The following is a 16,453-nucleotide window of genomic DNA, read 5'->3' on the forward strand; positions in this document are numbered from 1 at the left end:
AGAACTACCATATGACCTGGCAGTTCCACTCCTGGGCATATACCCAGAAAAAAAACATAATTCAAAAGGATGATTCATGCACCCCAGTGTTCATTGCAGCACTCTTTGCAATAGCCAGGACATGGAAGCAACCTAAATGTCCATCAAAAGAGGAATGGATAAAGAATGTGGTACATATATGCAATAAAATATTACTTAAAAAGGAATGAAATAGTGCCATTTGCAGAGACATGGATAGACCTAGAGACTGTCACACAGAGTGAAGTAAGTCAGAAAGAGAAAAACAAATATAATATGGCTTATATGTGGAATCTAGAAAAATGGTACAGATGAACTTATTTGCAAAGGAGAAATAGAGACACAGATGTAGAGAACAAACTTATGGATACCAAGGGGGGAAGGATGGTGGGATGAATTGAGAGATTGGGATTTGCGTACATACACTACTGTGTATAAAATAGATAACTGAGGACCTGCTGGATAGCACAGGGAGCTCTACTCAGTGCTCTGTGGTGACCTAAATGGGATGGAAATCTAAAAAAGAGGGGATGTATGTATATGTAAAACTGATTCACTTTGCTGTACAGTAGAAACTAAACACAACATTGTAAAGCAACTGTATTCCAATAAACATTTAAAAAAAAAGAAGAGTGAGGAAGAAATTTAAAAATCAGGTGAAGGGAGACCTGCAAGATGGCAGAGGAGTAAGATGTGGAGATCACCTTCCTCCCCACAAATACATGAAAAATACATCTACATGTGGAACAACTCCTACAGAACACATACTGAACGCTGGCAGAAGACCTCAGACTTACCAAAGGCAAGAAACTCCCCACGTACCTGGCCAGGTGGCTGACAGGGTGTTGGTGCTCCAGCTGGGTGTCAGGCCTGAGCCTCTGAGGTGGGAGAACCGAGTTCAGGACATTGGACCACCAGAGCCCTCCTAGCCCCACGTAATATCAATCGGCAAGAGCTCTCCCAGAGATCTCTGTCTCAGTGCTAAGACCCAGCTCCACTCAGTGACCAGCAAGCTCCAGTGCTGGATACCGCATGCCAAACAACTAGCAAGACAGGAACACAACCTCACCCATTAGCAGAGAGGCTGCCTAAACTCATGCTAAGTTCACGGACACCCCAAAACACACCACTGGACGTGGTTCTGCCCACGAGAAAGACAAGATCCAGCCTCATCCACCAGAACACAGGCACTAGTCCCCTCCACCAGGAAGTCTACACAACCCACTGAACCAACCTTAGCTACGGGGGGCAGACACAACCAACCTTAGCTACTGGGGGCAGACACCAAAAACAAGGGGAACTATGAACCTGCAGCCTGTGAAAAGGAGACCCCAAACACAGTAAGTTAAGCAAAATGAGGAGACAGAGAAATACACAGCAGATGAAGGAGCAAGGCAAAACCCCACCAGACCTAACAACTGAAGAGGAAATAGGCAGTCTACATGAAAAAGGATTCAGAGTAATGATACTAAAGATGAACCAAAATCTTGGAAATAGAATGGAGAAAATACAAGAAATGTTTAACAAGGACCTAGAAGAACTAAAGAGCAAACAAACAGTGATGAACAACACAATATATGAAATTAAAACTTCTCTAGAAGGAATCAGCAAAATAACTTAGGCAGAAGAACAGATAAGTGACCTGGAAGATAAAATAGTGGAAGTAACTACTACAGAGCAGAGTAAAGAAGAAAGAATGAACAGAATTGAGGACAGTCTCAGAGACCTCTGGGACAACATTAAATGCACCAACGTTCGAATTATGGGGGTCCCAGAAGAAGAAGAGAAAAAGAAACGGACAAAGAAAATATTTGAAGAGATTACAGTTGAAAAGTTCCCTAATATGGGAAAGGAAACAGTCAAGTCCAAGAAGCACAGAGAGTCCCATAAAGGATAAATCCAAGGAGAAATATGCCAAGACACATATTAATCAAACTATCAAAAATTAAATACAAAGGAAAAATAATAAAAGCAGTAAAGGAAAAGCAACAAATAACATACAAGGGAATCCCCATAAGGTTAACAGCTGATTTTTCAGCAGAAACTCTGCAAGCCAGAAGGGAGTGGCAGGACATATTTAAAGTGATGAAAGGGAAAAACCTACAACCAAGATTACCCAGCAAGGATGTCACTCAGATTCGACAGAGAAATCAAAATTTTACAGACAAGCAAAAGCTAAGAGAATTGAACACCACCAAACCAGCTGTACAACAAATGCTAAAGGAACTTCTCTAGGCAGGAAACACAAGAGAAAGAAAAGGCCTACAATAACAAACCCAAAACAATTAAGAAAATGATAATAGGAGCATACATATGAATAATTACCTTCAATGTAAATGGATTAAATGCTCCAACCAAAAGATATAGACTGGCTGAATGGAAACAAAAACAAGATGTGTATATATGCTCTCTATAGAGGCCCACTTCAGACCTAGGGACACATACAGACTGAAAGTGAGGGGATAGAAAAAGATATTCTATGCAAATGGAAAACAACAGAAAGCTGGAGTAGCAATTCTCATATCAGACAAAATAGACGTTAAAGACTATTACAGGAGACAGAGAAGGACACTACCTAATGATCAAGGGATCAATCCAAGAAGAAGATATAACAATTGTAAATATTTATGCACCCAACATAGGAGCACCTCAGTACATAAGGCAAATGCTAACAGCCACAAAAGGGGAAACTGACAGTAACACAATAATAGCAGGGGACTTTAAAACCCCACTTTCACCAATGGACAGATCATCCAAAATGAAAATAAATACGGAAACACAAGTTTTAAATGACACATTAAACAAGATGGACTTAACTGATATTTACAGGATATTCCATCCAAAAACAACAGAATACACTTTCTTCTCAAGTGCTCATGGAACGTTATCCAGGACAGATCATATCTTGGGTCACAGATGAAGCCTTGGTAAATTTAAGAAAATTGAAATCGTATCAAGTATCTTTTCCGACCACAACGCTATGAGACTAGATATCAATTACAGGCAAAAAACTTTAAAAAGAAACAAACAAAAAAAACACATGGAGGCTAAACAATACATTACTAAATTACCGAGAGATCACTAAAGAAATCAAAGAGGAAATCAAAAAATACCTAGAAACAAATGACAATGAAAACACAATGGCCCAAAACCTATGGGATGCAGCAAAAGCAGTTCTAAGAGGGAAGTTTATAGCAATACAATCCTACCTCAAGAAACAGGAAAAATCTCAAACACCCTAACCTTACCTCTAAAGCAATTAGAGAAAGAAGAACAGAAAAACGCCAGAGTTAACAGAAGGAAAGAAATCATAAAGATCAGATCAGAAATAAATGAAACATAAATGAAGGAAACGATCACAAAGATCAATAAAAGTAAAAGCTGGTTCTGTGAGAAGATAAACAAAATTGATAAACCATTAGCCAGACTCATCAAGAAAAAAAGGGAGAAGACTCAAATCAAGAGAATTAGAAATGAAAAAGGAGAAGTAACAACTGACACTGCAGAAATACAAAAGATCATGAGAGATTACTACAAGCAATTCTATGCCAATAAAATGGACAACCTGGAAGAAATGGATAATTCTTAGAAAAGCACAACCTTCTGAGATTGAATCAGGAAGAAATAGAAAATGTAAACAGACCAATCACAAGCACTGAAATTGAGACTGTGATTAAAAATCTTCCAACAAACAAAAGCCCAGGACCAGATGGCTTCACAGGAGAATTCTATCAAACATTTAGAGAAGAGCTAACACCTATCCTTCTCAAAGTTTTCCAGAATATAGCGAGGGAGGAACACTCCCAAACTCATTCTACGAGGCCACCATCACCCTGATGCCAAACCCAGACAAAGATGTCACAAAGAAAGAAAACTACAGGCCAACATCACTGATGAACATAGATGCAAAAATCCTCAACAAAATATTAGCAGACAGAATCCAACAGCACATTAAAAGGATCATACACCATGATAAAGTGGGGTTTATTCCAGGGATGCAAGGATTCTTCTATGTACCCACATCAATCAATGTGATACATCATATTAACAAATTGAAGGAGAAAAACCATATGATCATCTCAATAGTTGCAGAAAAAGCTTTCTACAAAATTCAACACCCATTTATGATAAAAACCCTCCAGAAAGTATGCATAGAGGGAACTAACCTCAACATAATAAAGGCCACATATTATAAACCAACAGCCAACATCATCCTCAATGGTGAAAAACTGAAACCATTTCCACTGAGATCAAGAACAAGACAAGGTTGCCCACTCTAACCACTCTTATTCAACATAGTTCTGGAAGTTTTAGCCACATCATTCAGAGTCGAAAAAGAAATCCAAATCGGAAAAGAAGAAGTAAAGCTATCACTGTTTGTAGATGACATGATAGTATATATAGAGAATCCTAAAGATGCTACCAGAAAACTACTGGAGCTAATCAATGAATTTGGTAAAGTAGCAGGACACAAAATTAGCGCACAGAAATCTCTTGCATTCCTATACACTAATGATGAAAAATCTGTAAGAGAAATTAAGGAAACACTCCCATTTACCATTGCAACAAAAAGAATAAAATACCCAGGAATAAACCTACCAAAGGAGACAAAAGACCTGTATGCAGAAAACTATAAGACACTAATGAGAGAAATTAAAGATGATACAAACTGTTGGAGAGATATATCATGTTCTTGGATTGGAAGAATCAACATTGTGAAAATGACTACACTATCCAAAGCAATCTTCAGCTTCAGTGCAATCCCTATCAAACTACCAATGGCATTTTTCACAGAACTAGAACAAAAAATTACCCAATTTGTATGGAGATACAAAAGACCCCGAATAGCCAAAGCAGTCTTGAGAAAGAAAAATGGAGCTGGAGGCAGCAGGCTCCCTGACTTCATACTATACTACAAAGCTACAGCAATCAAGACAGTATGGTATGGGCACAAAAAGAGAAATATAGATCAATGGAACAGGATAGAAAGCCCAGAGATAAACCCATGCACATATGGTCACCTTATGTTTGTTAAAGGAGGCAAGAAGATACAATGGAGAGAAGACAGTCTGGGAAAACTGGACAGCTACATGTAAAAGAATGAAATTAGAACACTCCCTAATACCATACACAAAAATGAACTCAACATGGATTAAAGACCTAAATTTAAGGCCAGATACTATAAAACTCTTAGAGGAAAACATAGGCAGAACACTCTATGACATAAATCACAGCAAGATCCTTTTTGACCCACCTCCTAGAGAAATGGAAATAAAACCAAAAATAAACAAATGGGATCTAATGAAACTTAAAAGCTTTTGCACAGCAAAGGAAACCGTAAACAACAAAAAGACAACCCTCAGAGTGCGAGAAAATATTTGCAATCGAAGCAACTGACAAAGGATTAAACTCCAAAATATACAAGCAGCTCATGCAGCTCAATATCAAAAAACCAAACATCCCAATCCAAAAATGGGCAGAAGACCTGAAAAGACGTTTCTCCAAAGCAGATATACATATTGCCAACAAGCACATGAAAGGATGCTCAGCATCACTAATCATTAGAGAAATGCAAATCAAAACTACGATGAGGTATCACCTCACACCAGTCAGAGTGGCCATCATCCAAAAGTCTACAAAGAATAAATGCTGGAGAGGGTGTGGAGAAAAGCGGACCCTCTTGCACTGTTGGTGCGAATGTAAATTGATGCAGCCACTATGGAGAACAGGATGGAGGTTCCTTAAAAACTAAAAATAGAACTACCATACGACCCAGCAATCACACTACTGGGCATATACCCTGAGAAAAACATCATTCAAAAAGAGTCATGTACCACAGTGTTCACTGCAGCAGTATTTGCAATAGCCAAAGACATGGAACAACCTAAGTGTCCATCGACGGATGGATGAAGAAGATGTTGCACATACATACAATGGAATATTACTCAGCCATACAAAGAAATGAAATTGAGTTATTGTTAGGTGGATGTACCTAGAGTCTGTTATACAGAGTGAAGTAAGTCAGAAAGAGAACAACAAATACCATATGCTAACACATATCTATGGAATCTAAAAAAAAATGGTTCTGAAGAACCTAGGGCCAGTACAGGAATAAAGATACAGACGTAGAGAATGGACTTGAGGACATGGGGAGGGGGAAGGGTAAGCTGTGACAAAGTGAGAGCGTGGCACTGACACACATTCACTACCAAACGTAAAATAGATAGCTAGTGGGAAGCAGCCGCACAGCACAGGGAGATCAGCTCGGTGCTTTGTGACCACCTAGAGGGGTGGGATAGGGAGGTGGGAGGGGGATGTAAGAGGGACGTGTTATAGGGATATATGTATGCATATAGCTGATTCCTTTGTTATACAGCAGCAACTAACACAACACTCTAAAGCAATTATACTCTGATAAAGGTGTTACCAAAAAAAAAAAAAATCGCGTGAGAAGAAGTACTTGAAGGGACAAGATTCTGAGAAATGTGCAAAGGGCAGGTATCAGACTGGGTTTAGTTCCAGAATGGAAAATCTGAAGTAGAGGGAAAAAAATAGGATGACTAAATATATAGGAAAGTTTTTACATGGATAGATGAAAAATTGAGATAGCTCAGGTCAGAGGGACTCTTAAAAAAATTTTATTTTGAAGTGATGTGCTCAAGGTAAGAGGATATATGTGAGGCCTTGAAAGCAATGGAGACATTTTGGACAAATGCAGTAGACAGGTAGGGAAGGAACATTCAACTAGGATCAGGAGGCCCGCTGTAAATGGACAGCCTGGATTTGCCGTGTACAATTTTGTTGTAATCCTTTACATATTAATGGGATTAAAGTCAACCTTTTCATGTACATCAGCTTTCAAGTCCAGAAAACTGAAAGAACACTTCTGTACTCATCATGAACGATATTGATCTGCTATTGATGCAAGGGGTGTTTGGGAGTAAAATAATTCCTTGACAAAGCTACGTGAAAGCACAGATACTGTTACTCAAGTACAGAAACTATCTGTGTCCTCACAAATTCACTTTCAAGGATGTAACCGTATCCGTCCTGATGGCAGATATTTTATTAGGCCAGTACGTTCTTCGGATTCTTTTCAGCTTTAGAAAAGCAAACTCGCTAGACTGAGTTTTCCAGTCTTCTGGCTTCCTGCATTTTATTAGCTTGAATTAGAGGTGGCTTTACCTTATGAATTTGAAAGAATTGATTGGAAAGTGTTTCTCCTTCTTCAAGGGATTCCCGTTAGGAGCATCACTTGAGGGCATTTTCACTATATATGAATTCTGTGGGAAAAATTAAGCTGATCTAAGTAAATTGATAGGCAGTTAATCAGCTGGTGGTATGCTTTTTCATTTCTTCTCCGTTTAAAATGCACCAAATTGCCTTGGAAGAAGTACTGCGTTATAGAAGACTTGATAGTGGACTAAGACTTGATAGTCCAAAGTCCATGCTGTGTGGTAAATGGACAGGGGGCAGAGAAGGAAGCATGAAGATTAAAGAGAAGATGGAATGACTTCTTTCATCCTGTTAAATGACTGTTTATAATTGGGCTTGTAGGTTCAGCTTGAAAGTTTTTCAAATCAGAGGAGCCATTTAATATATAATAGTGAACCGTACAGGCAAGTCATTTATAAAAATGAAAACATTTCATATCTGCTTTTTCCCAGAACACGTTTCTCACTTCTGAGACATGGATGTTTTTTGCTCAGATCAGGGAAGTGTGAAGTAGTGGAGCCTCACATCCAATAGATTAAAGACGTTAGAATGTGTCTGTTTAGTTTGTTCTGATGTATACATTTTGTTACACCCAGGAAATTAAAAATGCGTTTATTTGTATCTATGACAGTCATTGATCTCTGATATTATCGAAGAGATTATACACTGAGCAAAACTCTGATTACTTTAACTCAGAAGTAATTCTAGTCCCTAGCAACCATTTTGGTCTAAAAGAAAAATTTGTACACACGTGCTCCATTATTTTATTGATGAGTCAGACTCATTAATAAAGATGTTGCAGTAAGAATTCCTGTTTTAATTTGGGTCGGTTGATGCCCAGAGTAAGTTGACTTTCTCAAGGTCACGAATGAATTTGAGTGACTAAAATAAGCAGATCCCTTTAGGGTGGCAGCATGACCATCATCACATCCTCTGATATTTCTTGCTAGCTCTGCATTTCGTAGGACTTAGCCTGTCTCAGGATAATAGTGAAAGGGAAAGGAACAGGAGGCAGTAGGTGCTGCCACGTGGAAAGATGTTAATATTCCATGGGTTGTGAGAGGGCCCAGGTTCAGGCTGTGCTTCAGCAAGAATTATTCAGCAAGTATTCAGTTTCTCTGAGGGTCAGTTTTTTTTCTCTGTAAAATAGGGTAATAGACAAGAACAACTTCCTGTCAAGATTTTTGTTATTTCATTTCCTTCCCCCTCTCCCCAGCCCTCTCCTCCTCTCATAGGGACACATGCAAATACACACAAACCTTTACAGGAAGTTATTAGGAAAATTAGTTTGTGTAATTGTAGAACAGCTGTGCTTAGATGGTGATGTCTTTGGTTGAGGGTCATTTTAAGGCATTGAGTGAATTTAATCCTTCTTTAACATCAAGACCACCAGAAAACTTTTCTCCCCATTAGGAAAGCCCCTTTGGTGGTGACTGTGGCTTATGCAATAGCATTGAAGGTGCGAGCTAAAAGTTTTTCCAACTTAGTTTTTAAGTTTACTTAGTTTGAGTAGGAAAATGAGTTTTTTGGTTTATTTATCTATTTACAATGATCTATCCCAACCCTATTCATTTATGCTTGAAAGACATTCACATTTTTCCTGTAAAGAAAGGGTATAAAATATTTTTAAAATTAATTCAGTCATTTATTCTGTATAAATCAGTAGGACACCCAGTTCTCCATCAGGTACTGTGTTGGACAGATATTTAAGGTTAAAATGGAAGGTCAGATGGTAATAGCCAAAATATACCTGGAAAAGGGTTGTTAAAACTCAAGCTTAGGGCTTCCGTGGTGGCGCAGTGGTTGAGAGTCCGTCTGCCGATGCAGTGGACACAGGTTCATGCCCCGGTCTGGGAAGATCCCACATGCCGTGGAGTGGCTGGGCCCGTGAGCCATGGCCGCTGAGCCTGCGTGTCCGGAGCCTGTGCTCCGCCACGGGAGAGGCCACAGCAGGGAGAGGCCCGCGTACCGCAAAAAAAAAGAAAAAACAACTCAAGAGTGTAGTGACTGATTCTGTCTGAGGGGTTGGAGCAGGACTCATGGGTGAGTTGAGGTTTAGCTGGGGATTAGAGAATAAGTAAAAATGTAGTCAAAAGTGTGAGAATAGTTTCTGAAACAGTATGGCTTTTAAAAAGGATATGGTATATCAGAAATGCCAAATAATTCTTTGTGATAGTTACATAGGATCAAATTATTGAAATGGAGGGAAGTGGTAGGGATGTGGTTATAAATTGTACTTCATGAAAATTAATTGATTAACTAGCAATTGATAAGCTACCATATATTTAGGTTTAGAATCTTGACTCCCTTGAAACGAGTAGAATTCATTGTTTTTGGACTTTGATCTCGGACCTTACAGAAATAAGAATCTGTTGACTGGTGAATACTAGGGATAATTAGTTTTATTTTGCTTGTTCTTAGTTTGCAATTTCAGGGGTAGGATTTACCTAATAGAAGATATTGGTGTGAAGACTTATTAATTAGTAGGGTATATTCAGTACTCTGACTCAGTTGGATAAATCAGGCCACTCGGATGGGAATCTAGGCTCTGCCACTTATTTTGTGACCAATAGGCTAGCTACTCAGCATCTCTGAGAGGTGGATTGAATCAAGCAGTCATGTTTAGTTTATTATTTTGACTTGTGCTGTCCTTCACTGAATCCATCCAGTGGAATGTGATGGCTCTTGTGGGCTTCTGAGCTGACGATGAGCATCTTTGCTCAACTCCATGTTTAGTGATGTTACATTGGGAACTTGAAACTGGGCACAGTGGGAATACTTACACCAAGAAAACATTAAATGCTACAAATCAGAGCTTTCCCTTGGTTTATGTTCCCTTGATTAGATCTATCCTGCATTATCTGATCCACTAATCAGTGTTTAACTCTTACAAGTGATAAAATAAACAAGACAAAAGATTGACTCTAAAGGATCTTACTCTGTTCATGGTGTTGCTATAGTTTACAAGTACCAGTTTGGATATAACTAGAATTTTTCTTGACGTGCCATTGATTTTTCAAAAAATAGTTTCATTAAGGCAGAAGTTTACTTTCCTAAAACGCAAGGATTTACATGGGCATGTGCTGTTTTGACCAGGGATCGTTTGTTTGCATGCAAGAGAAATTCACTCCATCTAGATTAAATGAAAAAAAATCTGTTAAAAAAAAGGAAACTTTAAGAAAATCAAGTATATCTGTGTCCTAAAATGCACAGGGATATGAACTAATGGGGAAATGGGTATAAATTATACTCGTGGGTATGATGTGGGTGTAATTCAGACCCCACATCCTTATATCTGGAGACTAGGAAGCTATTCCCGTCTTGCTCTTTCCTTTAAAGGGTGTGTTTTCCAGTCTCTGCTTTATCTGTACCATGCTTCCACATCTCGCTGTTGGTTGGCTTTCTCTGCTTATTCATCAAAGCCACCTGACCCAAAATAGATCATTCCAGTCTTCAGCTATTCATGTATCCACCTTAAGCATCCCCTGTGTCTTCGTATGTTTTAAATGTGTTTAAATTCACACGAGAGAACTAATTGACTCGGTTCAGCTTGTGCCTATGACTTCCTCAAGTCTGAGGCCTACACCTGGTCTAATCTGTTGTGAGCACAAGAACAGGGACCCTGTAATACAGATTTGAAGATCCAAGCTCACGCTTCAGTGGGGCCTTTAGTAGGGGGGGAGCCGTTTCTAGAGTAGGGACCATGGTTTAGGCAGACACCCCCCCAAGTGTGTTTACCATAAATTTTAGCTAAATGGTATGCTTCCTTACTCGAAAAATTGAAATCCTAATTTCTTTTCAGAGCACGTTCATGGATCAGTGTGTTACATTTCTGTCTTTCTATATTTAGTAAGCTATCCAACTATGAAAAGTAGCTTATGATAACACTCGGTATTCTTTCCAGCAGATCAAATACTTAAATGATTTACTAGATTGTCATCACACATAGGAAATGTTTTCCTTTATTGTTTTTCAAAAATGCCTTTTATAGTCTGGTATTACAAAGTGACCTAATTAACTGAAAAACTATATAATCAGCTCCTTGAAAATCCATAAAGGAAAACATAATAAGCCTAGTAAGCTAAGAAATAATAAAGTGTACATTAATAATACAGAGCACTGGGAAGCATATCTAATAAACATTATTAGTTCAAAAATAGAAATTTCACGTTCCCGGTACTAACACAGAATTTTTCAAATAATACTTCTTCCTTGCTGATCGAGATCTAGTTGAGATTTATTTCTGTGTTGAAGTAAATGTGAAAAACTGCCAACGTTGTCTAAATTTTCTCGCTTGGGTTTTCATCACTGATGCTGTAAAAATATCCTTTTCTCCTCGTAACGGAGCTGTGGAGGGAAAACACCCCAATGCAGTTCCTCCCAGAAGACCACGCTTGAGAAGTTCGGCCACAGGAGATGTTGGAATGGAGAGGCAAATATACCAATACAGAGGTTTCTTTCATTGTCTATGTGTGTTAGTCTCATTGGTGCTTTGCTTCAGACTCAATGCCTTTTCAATCCTTGGGTTTTTAAAATAAAGAAATAAACCCTACTCTGTTGGAAATGGTGTCGTTTCTGGAGAAGGGAGCTCTCAGAGGTGGCCATCTGCCCGGGCACCGGGCCAGGCCCAGCAGTGGGGAGTACCAGGGGCCCCACCAGTGCCAGGAACGTGAACGTGGACCTGAGGCAGAGCAGTGCGGGCACAGGGCTTCTCTTCTACGGTCTCTGCAGGGAACGCAGAGTGATGGTGATGGTGATGGCATTTGACTTGCATCCTTTCCCTGTGAGAGGGAAGATTTCTGAGCGGGGCTTTTTGGGAGAGAGGAGGGCAAAGTAGGGGAAGATATGCCAGAAAGAGCAGTGAAGCGGATCTAATATTTCTCTAAGGGAACGATCTGTGTGTTTTTCCGGAGGTGGATTTTCACTTGGGTGACATAGATGGCTGCCTCGAGCCCTGGGCTCTCTCCTCCTGCCACTGTCCAGGGCTGCTAAGCTTCAGGTGCTGGTGCAGAGCCCCTTCTTTTGGCTCCGGGGGGTCACAAGGGGATGGAGTGTTCCACACCCAGCAGCTGCTGAGGCCAGTGGGTATGCATTTGAGCCCAAGAGACATGCATTTCATATTTGTTTCCTCTTACCAACTTTTAAGGAGTTATCGAACCTATGTATAAAAATCTTTGCTCGGGGCCCAGAATTGCTTCCTCTGTGAGGATAGAAGGAAAGTGGAACTGGAGAGGTGAGGGTGGGGTGGGAAAAGGAAGATGCTCATAACTACGTTTTGATTTCTCCTTTTGGCTTTTTCCAAAAAAAGGCGACAAATTAGATGTGGTTTTCAATGTTTTTCTTCACTCAGAAGTGTTGGAAAAGATTAAAAATTTGTCAGAGACTGGCATGTAATTATCGCTCTTGGTTTCAAGTTACATGCATGCTTGTAAGACACGAGGATAAAGAAGGGGCACATAGTAAAGGAACTTATCTATCAAAGATCGAATTAGCCAAATAATGTACGTGACGTTTGCCGGAGTTTGTGGAAGTGGAGGGTGCAGCCACAGCACTTGGTGGCTGGTCTGTAACCTTGTGCAGAGTCAGGGAAAGCCTCCCCAGGAAGTGGGGTCTCACCTGCGTGTAGAGGGGCGTCTTCTTAGGTCAAGAGGAGAGAGTCCCTGTTGGAGGGAACATGAGTGAAGTTTGGGAGCCGGAGGACGGCACTCTCAGAATCGTGGGCGTTCCACCCACTCAGGAAATAGCGGGACAGGTGACAAGCTGGCTGCGGTCCCACTGAGAGGTTTGGATTTTATCCCCAGATCACTTCTGAAGGGCTTCAGTCAGGGGTGTGACGTGCCTGAATTTTAATGCTGAATATCGTTCTGGCTGCTGTATAGCGAATGGCCTGGAGTGAGTCTGAGAGGCGGAGAAAGCACAGCACAGGGCGGGTCTGTCCCTGGTGTCTGTCCCTGTGTCTGTGATAGAAATTAGGAAGCAAACAGAGATTTATAGGCGGAATTCACAGTATTTGCTGCAGCAGAAGATGAGGAAGAGGGAGACTTCTACCAAATTGGCTGGGCGGCCCCACACCTGCAGAGAGCAAATAAGGGGGTTTGCAGCCTTGTTCTTTGTGTTGCCTCTTCCCGGGAACTTTAGACCATCGACACATGTCTGTATTTTTACCGGGAAGTTATAATGAATGATGTAACAGCCTGATGCTCTATGGTACTTTGCATCTCTTCATGTCTCCTCTTGCCATCATCCCTGTGGACAGGCCGGTTGTAGACAGAAGGAAGCAGGTCTAGGGGAATCTTTTTTTTTTTTTTTTTGGCCGTGCCACGTGGCTTGTGGGATCTTAGTTCCCCAACCAGGGATTGAACCCATGTCCTCGGCAGTGAAAGCGCAGAGTCCTAACCACTGGACTACCAGGGAATTCCCAAGGTAAATCTTAAGTAACTAGCTCAAGGTCATTTCAGGGTCATTTAACACGTTGGTGCTGGAGTTGGAGAAGTCAGGGCTACTAGACGGTAAAGTTTTTGCTCTTTTCACCACACAAAGCCCGTTCACCTTTTAAAGGACCCATACTTGATAGAATTTCTGACAAGCATTTATATGCATCTCATTTGGCCCTCACCTTCACCCCATGAGGTGGGTATCGCCATGCTTCCCAATTTACAGATGAGGCAAGACCGGCTCAAGGAATGTAAAATTCTTGCTCCAGTTTCTATAGCGTAAGGAGACCCTGGAGGTGGTGTACCCAGACTCCAGAACTCAGTCTCTTAACAAGCACATGAACTACCAACAGTAAGATATGTAATGATGGCGAGTCACGTCTTATAGCCGGTTAGAGCTGTGACGCTTGCCTGCTCATTTCTATACCTATATGATCCAGCCTAGTGCGTCTTAAACATGGGGAAGACAATACGAGTGTGATTTTGTCTACAGGTGACATGGAGGGCTGTGTGTGTGTGCACGTGCTTGTGTAAGCGTGCGCATTCTAGAGACATCTGAGTGAAATTGGGAAGTGTCACTTTCAGGGGGCAATCTTTGCTTCATTTTGTGCTTGGTCGTGATAACCCCTGCCTACTGATGACATTTAATGTGAATGTTTAGAAGGAATCTACTGATAAAACCAAAACGGAGGTACTTGAAGAAAGGGAAACTTGAGCGTATTTAACTTAAAAGGTAATAGAACATTTCATGAGATGAACGTGAAATTATACTATGAGCACAGCTTGTTTGAGTCAGTGAGCCCGTCCCTGTCTGAGAGGGGTGGCTGGTGTCACAGCTGCAGGAGGGGGTCGGAGGTGCTTCTCTAAGCCCCACGCCCCTCAGGAACTCTCATGAGGCTCACACTCTGCTTATTCCCCACCAGCTCCTTCCTCAAAATCTGCTTTCCAGAAGGGAGAGCGGTCAGAGGAAAGGAGGTGGGAAGGTATGTATTTGTGCCCAGTCTCCCTCTCACATTTACTCACCCACTTTCTCTCACCTTCTCACCACCTCTTTGATTTTTATGGAATGATCTCTTTAGCCTTTGGTTCTGACCAAGAGACTTGCAACAGTTCCAGTAAATAACTCTCTAAGGTGCATCACCCTTCCTGATCAACTACAAGAGTGGGTTACCAACTGGCACCTTGCTGTGCCATCTTTCAGAATACCTGGTTTATGGCGAGAAGGTTCAGGATCAGAGATTTTCAACGGATGCTGTCCGTACCCTGCTTCATTTCAACTTTATAGCTGGTGAATATAATCGTGTCATATGTAGCTTATTGTCAGCGAAGTGAAATATTGGTGGAGGTCACTGAAATCACAAGACAGACTGTACAGTTGAACAGTACAGTCTGTGAGGAGTCACGGCAGAGACATACGTGAAAGGATTAAAACCCGTGGCCCTGACCCAGCGGAGTCGGGGTGGTCAGAGGTTTACGGAGAGTGATTTTGAAAGATGAGATTTTTTCTTTGCTGCCTGCATTTTGTTTGCATCACTATCATGGGACAGTATATACCATCCTTATGTAGGATAGACACGAATGGAAAGATAACATTACTCTTTGACAAATAAGTTCTTGTGGTGATATAATGGGATGATTGGAACTTGGTAAACTTTTGAAGTTTGAGCTACTGGGATCCCAACCGCAGGGTTTCTTGCCTACATAACCTAAAAGAGACAGTTTGCAAAAAGATACTGTGTTGCAGTTCCCTGAATTAGGGCACAGGAAGAAATGGATGGGTTAGGCCTTAAGCAGACGGTTGTTACCTGACTTTGTTTCTAGGATTCTAAAAAGCAGTTTACATAGTAGAACAGGCTAATGTGTCATTTCAGCACAGGCTTAGACCACAACATGATTGAAAAAAACTGACCATGGCTTGGGCCTAAACTATGAATTTTTCATATAAACACACACACACACTTCTGACTCCTTAATGCTTGCAGTGCATCTGTACACACTATTCTTCCTTCATTTGGCTGCAGAATTTAAAAATGTACACTAAAGTAGAAGATGAAAAACTTACCTCGCTATTACATTCAGATGATTGTCTTTATTTTCAAATCTTGTCACAGGATCTACTTCCTTATAGGTTTTTCTCTTCTTCACATACCTGGATCCTTTCCATAAGTATCTTTTAGTTTTCTGTCTGTATTTCCTTCAGTATCTCATCTATAGGTCTCTGTCATCATAATCTTACCTTACGTCTCTCTCTCTCCTGTCATACATCCATAATGCGCTGTATGTAGTGCACACACACACAAATGGCAGCCACACGGCTGCTAGAGGTTCTGGTGATAGAATATGCTGTATTTACATAGGATGATAAATGACTAAATAAGTACTCTCTGGCCTTCACTGTAACAGACAAAAATCAGCACTGACTCCTGCCTTGTCTGGTCAGTTTTCCCCTTCCTTCCCTGGTCATCATTTTACTTTTTCTTATTCCCGTGTGAGGCAGATTACCAGCCCCATAATAAGCCCATTGGAGGAACGAGGTAGGAACTAGAACTAGGAATGTCTCCACTGTCTCTTTCATCTTAGCACAAATGAAAGGAATGTAGGATGAACGTTGGAAAGGAAAGAACATTTAAATGTCAATATATTTTCCATCTCATCTCCTTTTAATTATCCCTCTTCTTTTTTCTTCTCCATCTGTCTTTAACACATCAACAGGCATGATCATTTGAAGTGTTACTTCACTCTAGGAGGTACTTTTTAGGAATATGGAAAATTGCTGGAGGAAGAGA

Source organism: Delphinus delphis, chromosome 1, assembly GCF_949987515.2.
Source record: "Delphinus delphis chromosome 1, mDelDel1.2, whole genome shotgun sequence".
Classification (NCBI taxonomy): Eukaryota; Metazoa; Chordata; class Mammalia; order Artiodactyla; family Delphinidae; genus Delphinus; species Delphinus delphis.